Source organism: Olea europaea, chromosome 18 (genome assembly GCF_002742605.1).
Source record: "Olea europaea var. sylvestris chromosome 18, O_europaea_v1, whole genome shotgun sequence".
NCBI classification, from domain to species: domain Eukaryota; kingdom Viridiplantae; phylum Streptophyta; class Magnoliopsida; order Lamiales; family Oleaceae; genus Olea; species Olea europaea.
Genome location: NC_036254.1, coordinates 17,740,230 through 17,750,546, shown reverse-complemented (window position 1 = coordinate 17,750,546; position 10,317 = coordinate 17,740,230). Strand labels below are relative to the sequence as shown.

Below are 10,317 nucleotides of genomic sequence, written 5' to 3'. Positions count from 1 at the left end.
TAGCTGCAGTAGGTTTGGCAGGTAGAGAAGTAGAGGGACGAATGGATTGTTTAGCACGAGCAAGGGAGGATGGATTCCTAATGGACACGGGGGTGACCAAAATAGGAGAAGTAGAAGGAATGTTTGGCTGATCCAGTGAATGAAAGCATGATTGGCATCAGTTGCAAACAATCTGTGCTTCACTGATGGCCAGATTTGTTCAAAAAGGGGGTGAACGGCACGACTAGGATTGAAGGGGGCTAATGAAAAGTTACTCGTCAAAAGAATATTGTGAGCATCTATAGCTTATATCTCTACCTTATTAATGGTGTGAAAACGATCTATTAAATTTTTTGAATAACAAGGAGGAACAGGCCAAGTTTGGCCAAAACCAAGTTGGTGAGCAAAAAATTGGGGAGCATATATTTCAACCCCAACTTTGGCATTGGTTCCAGTTAAAATATCATGGAACAACTCTCTCCCAGTAAAAAACTGAACCCAAACGAGCAGAGAGGAGCTCGCACTGTCCAGGGTGGATGGAGGTTGCACATAATCTGGAGTTAAATGAGTAGGAAAGGGAAGAAGGAAGGAATTGAATTTAAAGTATAAAAGAATGAAAAAATGTCCCTTCTGAACATATTTACAGGACTCAATGGGTCAATGGCTAGCCCATAGCAGCTAGTAGAACGAAGGGACATGAATAGAGCACCAAGTGATGGAAAATAGGCTTTCAACCACAGTTGAGTGAACCAAAGAGGCCCACTGCCAGTGGGAGATGCACCATTCTTCAATTGAAATTGAAGAGAAGTCATACCTCTATAGAGGGTAGCCAAAAAGAAGGAACACAAATTCAAAGGCCTACCACGCACTAATTCGTGCGCTATGGGTAAATAGCTCATAGAAGACTTCATACTGGGCACACACAGAATATATTTACAAAGTCAAATCTGAAGAAAGGTCACACGCTCAACGTGGGAAGGCTCAGCATTTGAGTGATTATAACAGCCTTGCAAGCTTGAATAGGACTCAGTGAGTTTTTTGTCAAATTTTGGAGTAAGACCAGAAAGCAAAATACCAGAGAAAATGGTGTCGCCCAAAGGTGGAAGATTTATCAGGGCCCCAACATCCCTTAAAGTAATAGATATGGGACCAAGAGGGAAAACAAAAAGTATTATATTTAGAAGACCAAAAACTTAAAGTAATAGGAAAAAGTACTGGGTCAAAAATTAGGGGTTGAAGAGAGATTTCTAATAAATTAGAAATCTTAGCACGATCAAAAATTACCTTGGTAGGACCATGACCCATAAGGCGAGTATGCTATCTACGAAAAACAACATCAGATTTAGGCAAAGTGCGAATACCTTTTTCGCGAATCAGCATCAGCGGCAAAGAGTTCAGGAATGGAGGGCCTTGAGTACAAGGGAACAGCTGGCCCACCGCCACTTGTTCGACGGCTTCGGCGTTGTTGAATGAACGACCCAGATAGAACTCATTAAGTTCGGCATTGGCTGGTGCAAGAGGTTCGGATTTACATATGACCGAGTGAGGATTTTCTGAAAATCTTCGAAGCTAAAAGAGTCGTTAGATTGGGTTTGTGGAGCGCCATTGGGAACGAAATACAGTTTTGTTAAAGTTTGCTTAAAAACGTAGCAGAGAAGCAAGAAGATGAACAGTAATATTGCGAGAAAGGAATGTGAAATAATGAGACGTGATTTAGTGGTGCGATAAAATGGCATGTCTTTGGAGTTTATAAGGTTTGCAACGTCGCACATTTTCAGGCTATGGAAGGAAGTAATGATTGAAATTTTTGGAAATTTCAAATGTTGCGGGAAAACACAAAATAAATATGGCAAAAATTAATAATTAGTATTAATTCTGTCATATTGGGGGGTAATTGTTGACACACTAAAAGTGTAGCCCAAATCGAATGGCTCATGGAATGAAGCCCAATTGAGGAATTCCTAAATCAAATAGTCCAAAGAATGAAACCCAGTTGGGTAATTCAGGATAAAGGCCCAGACAGGATTATTAATAAATGCAGCGAAAGCCCACGAACACAGTAACATCATCGCCCAAGCTTGCAAGATGCCCAAGATCTGAGCAAATGGAGTACCTTATGGTCGTCCAGAGCAATGAACCTGTTCTCACCCATACTTTCGAATCGCCCATGATCTTAGCAAACATAAAATGTTATGGTTATCCAGGAATGCAGTTATTAAAGCAATTATTGAGCAACCTTATCACATTCCACAATTCAAGGAACCCAGTTGAAGGCGGTTGAACGACAAAGAGTAGTGGCAGCAGTTAAAGACGACAGTTCCACGACAAGTTAGCCACTATAGAGAAAGTGGATGGTTATGAAGTAATCAAGCAGTTTCCAAGCGAGTTGTCACAAAGGAATCATCGAGAAAATATAAAAGGAAGAGAAGACATAGAGAGAAAGGACCCCGAATCAAACACTCAAACAGAAAATATATAATTTCAATTTTCTTAATTTAAACTTAAACATTTCTTTCAATACTCGTGTGTTTGCACCACTTGAAAGCATTCTGTTTAGTTCCAATCGTAAATCATCGCCAATAAAACACATCTTTTTGGGACTTTGTCTCAAGAGGTTTGTTTCTTACACCATCGTCTAATCCCTTTTTAATTGTTAGCGACTATCCACGCGAAACAACATCACTGAATATGAACTCCAGAAAGGGAAAAAATTTACGTCTTTGGGCACAAAATACATTAATTAGATTGTCTCCTGCAATGCCATTGTTCATAATATGCTTTTATTGTTGCATTACAAATTACATGAAATCAAAAAATACAAATTGCAATTGATGAACTTTCTAAAGAGACTCCATTTCCTTTCTTTAGACAGCTAAAGCGCTTAGGTTCTCGCTTTGGACACCTACTGCTTGATAGCCGGACCATTGCATATGAAAGTGCCATAGTTTACCTTCCCTTGATCTCGTCCAATCTACTTTAGGCTTGGCTTTTCTGCATCTCTCTCTTGCTTTCTAGCTCCTCTCTCTCTTCCTTGCTGATTTTCTGCTCTAATCTCATTAAGTCATTCTGGTCGCATTTATTTTAAAATTTTAAGCAGTTTTTTGACCGTTATACAGTGCAAGAAAATCCCATACGACTAGCAATTATTGACTACTTCCTAACCTGATAATTAAAGTGAAAAAATTACCTATGTGCCCCTTTATTTTTACATTCAATTCCAAGCTGACATTTCTGGTAATTCAAAATAAAAATAAGACGATTGCTACTTCTTTTCCCCACATTTGTGACTGACATTGGTTTGCATGGTGTAACGGTCCAAAAATTGCTAAAAATCCCATATAAGTACGACCAGACAGGGGCTAAGGAATCAATTAACTGTGAGAGAGTGTTTAATTGTTAATATTTTCTTCGTGAAAAACATTTTCCTACTTTTGATCACATTTTCCTCAAAAACAAAGAAATTATTTTCAATAGGAGTAAACTTTTATTTTCCAGACAATTCACTCCCTCTTTCTTTCTCATCTATCCACCAATAAAAACTAAAACAATATAACATTTTTCAAGTTGAAAATAAAATCAATCAAACACATTAATTAACAACTTTTATGCAAATAATTTCTAGACAATATTCTTTTCATGTAAATTTCATGTTCACAATCAAACACTCCCTAAGATTAGAAAAGAATCTTAGAACTCCCAAAATTCGTCGAATTAAAAGTTTAAATCTACATGTAACAAATAATAATTATACTGTTGAAACATGCTTTTAAGTGGCAAGCTAATTTTCTTCATCCCTTTGCCTTCTTTCTTGTTCTCTCCTCTTAAATGCCTCTTTAAAAATTTACGAAGGAGATATTTAAGAGGAGAACAAGGGAAAAGGCTAAAGAGACGAAAAAAGCTAGGTTATTGGTGTAGAGAGCCACGAAAAGCACACTTCAATGGCATAATTGTACGTCTAAGCTTTTAATTCAATTAGGTTCTAAATTCTTTCTTATTTGATTCCTTAATTCTTAGAAGAAACGGAGAACAAAACCCTTCACAACCTTCCTCCAAAATTAAACCTAGAAACCTCACACGAAATTAAAGAGCTATATCTAGGAATAGAAAGCTAAGACTCATATACAAACAAAAATATTTAAACGTGAATCCATTTTCATTTATTGCTTAGTAAAAAGCCATGGTACAAAACAAGGACATAACCATGCTACACATTGTGAAAAGCGAACAAATTTTCATTATAAAGTCCTGACCCAAGTGAGCAAGAGAACAAACTTCCCACCGCTAATGACACTTCGTCACATCAACAATACATTTTCCTTTATTAACTTATTTATTTAGCTTACCCCATATTACCTATCATTCTATTGTTACTTCATCCCAATAAATGAAGCTTAATCCATTCGGTTGTTACCTCTGTTCCACCCACTCCACAAAAATATATACCCACCCCGAATGACTAAAATATTCAAAAGTATATGATCAAAAAATTAAAAATTAAATATCGGATCCATGAAAATTCTATTTTCTTTAAAATCAAACAAAGAGTAATCCGCTTATACACATAAACGACACATCAAGATTATTTTTTTCATCCGACAAAGAAAAACCTAGTTAGAGATTACACGATTAAAACACAAATCAAAGCATATAAAAGAAATTTTTTTGAAAATTTATTAGTAAATAACTAAAAAAGAAGTACCTATACTTTATAAAAAGATAGATGACCCTGGAAAAGCAAAGAATATTGTAACTTTTTTTCTCAATATAAACTAAAAATATGTGAAAATTGGAGGATAGTGGATAAATTATCGATGGGTGGGCAGGTAAATAGTTATTGGGGTGCTGGAATGGTGGGATTGTTAGGCAAACAACACTTCTATACAACATGTTTCACATCCCTCTCACATAAAAGAGAGGGGGCCGATTTGAGAGGACTGTGAAACTTGCTATATAAAAAAGCTATATGAGCTTCAAACCCCGTAGGAAAGTTAAACTTCATTTATTGGAATGAAGTGACAATAGATGTGAGGCAAAAAGTCAAAACAAAGTCAATATAAAAAATGCACTGCCAATTTGGCAACGGCATATCAACGGTAAGAACTTTGTTATCACACCTATTACATTTTATTTTGTTTGTTTAATATAGCAATTGCAACATAAATTGAAGCTAAACGCACATCTCACATAACCTAAATGAGCAATATTCCTTAGCCTCAACTTTTTCTCAACATATTTGATTAATGAAATCTAGTTATTATATTATCGCAATAATAAAGCCAATATAACAATAACTGATCCATAAACAAAAACACAACAATTCAAAGCAAAACACATGATTTCAAACCCTTATGCACATTGGAGATAGAGATGTCTCAGACATCCAAGGAAGGATAAAAGCAGCAGTAGCTCTCAGGCCTGGCGAAGGCGAAAGCTCTTAGGCGGCCACTGCGAATGTTTTGAGAAACAAGCCTTTGGATTTGTCATCAGAGACATCAAACTAATTTACATTTTTACTTGTAATAAGGAGAAAAAATTGTTCCATCCCTGCATGGCCAGCGCATCATTGGAAAGAGAAATGCTGACAAAGTGATGGATGGATGAAATAATTGAATTCAGGGACTAATCATCCCTAAAGCAATCCAATTCCAATGCTCGAGGGGCAGACATTCAAAGTCCCAATATTATAAATGAAACTGAAATCAATATGTTTTTCAAAAAAGATTACACTTTTACCAAATTCTAAAAACATTAAATAAGAACAGAACCAATAATGAAAGACACACACACAAAGCATATTTGTAGTATTAACACAGACATTCAAACGCATAGTGTCTCAGACATCCAAGGAAGGATTGAAGCAGCATTAACTCTCAAGCCTGGCGAAGGCGAAAGTTCTTAGACGGCCACTGCGAATGTTTTTGAGAAACCAGCCTTAAAATTAATCATCATAGACACCGGGTTAATCAAATCAACAAAGCCAAATTGAATTCTTCTTTTGACCTCTAAATATGAATAGATCCAGTAGCCTACAGAACCTCACCAGCGTGCTGCTGGATCATTTCAGATTTAAAGATCAATACCTTTCAAACAAAATCATAAAATTAAAATAAAGCAAACTATTTTTAGCTATGGTAACAAGCACAAGCCAAACACAGGATAGCGCAAATTCAGCACACTTAAAAAATAAACAATGAGAAACAAGATTGATTACAGATAGAGCAGAAGTGATTACTGACCGGAGCGAGGGGATGAACGGCACTTATAAAGGCTGAAGATGGGGTGTAGGGTTTTGAGATATATGTGATCGTGCGGCGCAAAATTGGGGCATGGAATGGTGTAGAATTCTAGGTGGTGATAGAAGGCCCCGGATTGGGCCGACATTGTGAAATAGCTCGGGTACATACGCGGCCCACAAATAAATAGAGCATGTTTGGGAAAGCTTAAAAGTTTTACTCATGAGTTAATTACTAGAAATTAAAAAGTATGAGAATTGAGAGCTTCTGTGCGTTGGAGAGATAAAGAGCGTCTTATTTTTATGCTATTTGATTTGATTCGTTATACAGGCATATATTATAATTGAATATCTGAGAATTGCTTCAATGAAAATCGGTTCTTCGATTTCCAAACTCAATTATGTGTTTAAATTTCTGTCTGAACAGAAGTGGGGTTCTGCTTTTGGGCTAAAAATATCAGCAGCTGTTGGTGTACTCAGTGCTGCTATTAAATTATTGGCTGTGAAAGATAAAGCTTTGAACTTTAACAGCCTGCTATTGTTATCTGATGGCGATTCTGAGTACTGGACAGTCCCAGTATTGCAAAATCTTCTTGAATGTTATTTTGCAGGTGAATAGAATTTTATCAATGGTCTCTCTTATTTTTCTTGAATGAGGTTGTTTCTGATGAAACTCTGATTTTTCTGTGGTGAATTTGTATAAAAACTTTATTTCCACGGAATATTTTCTATTATGCCACCTGTATTTGATGTTCATGTCATTAGCATAGTTTTCTAATTATATTCTAATGGATTTATATTTGGTTTTTAGGCTTTGGCAAGCTGCTTAAGCTTTTGGAAATATCTTTAAAAAACTGTTGAGGAATTCAAGTTTTCCTCAGATGGAATTGAAAGAATTAAGCGTGCCACTTGTTAATACCTTGGCTTCTCTAATGTAAGGTCTGTGAGAGTTGTTTTCATGTTCTGAAAATAAGAAATCGAATTGAGGAGTTTGCTCATTTGGAAATAAGTGTCTCCGATTCATAATGCAATTGTGGTAAAATTTATCAAATTCAAGTTCGGCATCTTATTCCGAGTAATATTAAGTTTGAACTTGTTGATGTTTATAATCTCTTGTGGTTTAGATGCGTTCTTTGATCTGTGCATATGCTACAAGTTGTTTTCTAGATGTCGGGATTTCATGGCTAGAGCCTAAAAGTGTACTAGTCAGGAATGTGTTTATTTTGCAGTTATGATCCACCTTTACTTAAACTCCATAAGTCATCTTTTATGATAGATTTATGTGAGCTTTTTTGGAATCTTGGAAAGGTTACTAAACGGAAGGATCTTAATTGCTGCTTCAACATTTGTTTTCCACGCATGGTGATGAGTTAGGTTATACGACAAGCTTAAATGATCCGAGAAATTAGTAGGCTTTAAAGTTTCAAAGTGTAAGATTATCATAATTTTTCTCCATTATTGCTTATATGAAGTATTGTGCACTGTTTTCTACTTTATAAAAACCAAAGAAATCATTTATAACTTGTTTTATTCTTTCAGTTTCCATCAACACTTTTAGATGATAAAAGATAGAATTTAGAAAGTCTATTCTCTTCCTGACTGACTGCTTTCTGATTTTGCGTTCTACCTCTTCTGGTAAAGGGGCTTTAGCCTTACAACAAGCTTTTCACCTCATGTTGTAAGCTCTATCTGTATTTTCTTGTCACAGTAGTGATTGCTGTGAAATTAGTTATTGTATTCATAGTATGGATAATGTTCTCACAGCTAGATGAAAGATCATCTGATGTAAATTTTATCTACTTTGAAGCATCTCTAACCCCATCCTGTTCCCCGTCTTCCTCCCGCCCAAACTGCGGTTTATATTTATGGGATGTCAAATTATTTCAATTGACATTTTGTAATGCCACATAGGTCTTCTAAACAATAATAAACTTTTTGTGTCCTGGTTGAATTCAATGATAAGCTTGTTAAGTTGCATTTAACATTCATGCCCAGCATGAATTCATAGCAAACCTGACCTTACAGAATTAGGTACTGTACTGGCATAGAAGAACCGTACTGATTCCAAGAGAACTTATGCTAGCAATGGATAATTACTTTCCAAGTTTCAATCTAACTAGCCAGCAGTTTCTTTTGCGATAAGCATTTGAGCTTCATAATCAATGAGGAAATGTGTTAACTTGAATTTGTCTAGATGCAGGATGCTGAGGAAGCATTCTCTCATCTCGTGTCTTCATTAAGAAAAGAAATCTTAAAGCTGGATTCGAATTGTTAATAATAGCAACGGGCAGGGTGAATGGCAAAGATGGTGGCACAGTTTCCTTGGGCCTTTTGATGGGATTGTTGGCAACATTTTAATATACCAAAGCTGTTAGTTTCAGGTTGATGGTACCAGGAAGAATATTATCATGATATTATTATTTCGAATTGTTCATTGCCCATATTTCAGGTTAGGTAGTTAAGGTAAATACTTTGTATCATATCTATGTTAATAAATTTTTTATATAACGATGTAAATAAATGGAATACATTGACCAATTTTGTTGATTATGTTGACTGTTCTACAATGGTTATCCTCATAATATTGTAAGCTCGATTAGTTGACCTTATAGTGGAAGTAGCAAAATGAAGGACACTCTTTCAATCTTTCATACTTTTCTCTTTGCCCCCATTAAATTTCATTACATTACATTTCATTTCTCTCTCTCCTATTTTCAACCACACAATCTTCCATAAAATAATATTACAAGTAAATTGAAAATTTTTCCTTCTTTTTCAACCACTCATTTTTCAAAAAAATACTATTCCACCAATTTTTATTTCTAGAAAATGGGGGCCAAACGGGGGCTTTAAGTGAGTTCAATATCAATGAACCCGGATTATTGCAATTGCTCAGGATACCCTTTTTAGCTTCTAGTTTCTATTTTATTTGTTTTACCTTTCTATCTGTAGATATCTCTTGATTTTCAACTATTTCACAGTTTGCATCTTTCGCCCCAATCAACCATAATGCTCCAACAGTATGGTCTTACAATTGTGATACAAATGCTTTCTATACCTTTATATTCAATACCTTCCTGAACCCGAATTATTGCAATTGCTCAGGATACCCTTTTTAGCTTCTAGTTTCTATTTTATTTGTTTTACCTTTCTATCTGTAGATATCTCTTGATTTTCAACTATTTCACAGTTTGCATCTTTCGCCCCAATCAACCATAATGCTCCAACAGTATGGTCTTACAATTGTGATACAAATGCTTTCTATACCTTTATATTCAATACCTTCGTCGTGGTGATGTTTTCTGGTATATATATATTTGGATGGAAGAATGCTCTCTAGAGGATTGCCTCAAGCATTTTTTTTGTTGCCAAACATCTTGAGAATTACTGATGCAGCCACTGTTGGCACAGTGCTGCAATAGAATATGTGTCTACAGTAGCTGAAGATAACGTAATTTTTCATTCCATACTGAGATTCGTCAGCTTGGCTAATACTTATGACCCTAATGTTGTGGATATGATCACCATAAAATTTTCTATCACAGTCTTACCCATTTATGTCATATTTGGTAGTGAAGATTGGTTAGCACTGGACACTATTAAGGAAAAATCTTGTTCATTATATTGTCGATGGTGGTCAAGTACTGCGTACGAACATGCACTTATGGTCATAGCTTTTAGCTTCTATGAACTGAAAGCTTCTCTTTTTTGTCTATCTTGGCTGGCATATTTCGTAACAAAACAGTTGGAAATTTTGAAATTACTTGTGTAATCCTGATATATACCTTTTTTTCCAGACGGATATTGGAAAACTACAAAGTTGTACTCATGATGATTCATGCGACTGCGAAACTCTTTCTTCCCTTCAAGGATTTCCAAGGTCAAACAAGTTCTGTTGTGTTTTCAAACAACTCAATATTGCACAGAGTCCAAAAGAATGTATATACATTTCCATAGCCTTGTGTCTATTGAAGCTTGGCAGTAGTTATTGAAGTTTTATTATATGCTGTATAAAGACAGATCATGATATTATTAATTGGGTTCATGGAGGAGGGGAAAATAAAAATCTTGAACATGGCATCCTCAGTGTATAGTTGATAAAGTTA

General features: G+C 35.6%; 2 long non-coding RNA genes across 2 annotated transcripts; one reads left to right on the top strand and one right to left on the bottom strand.

Annotated features, from left to right (window-relative positions):
• Positions 1 to 2,662: 2,662 nt before the first annotated feature.
• LOC111367654 lies at positions 2,663 to 6,352 on the bottom strand. Its single transcript, XR_002697873.1, has 2 exons — positions 6,216 to 6,352; positions 2,663 to 6,059 (listed from the first exon to the last, which is right to left on the bottom strand). It is a non-coding gene; the product is annotated as an uncharacterized LOC111367654 (long non-coding RNA).
• A 96-nt stretch (positions 6,353 to 6,448) lies between these two features.
• LOC111367653 lies at positions 6,449 to 10,308 on the top strand. Its single transcript, XR_002697872.1, has 3 exons — positions 6,449 to 6,822; positions 7,023 to 8,674; positions 10,009 to 10,308. It is a non-coding gene; the product is annotated as an uncharacterized LOC111367653 (long non-coding RNA).
• The last annotated feature ends 9 nt before the right edge of the window (positions 10,309 to 10,317 follow it).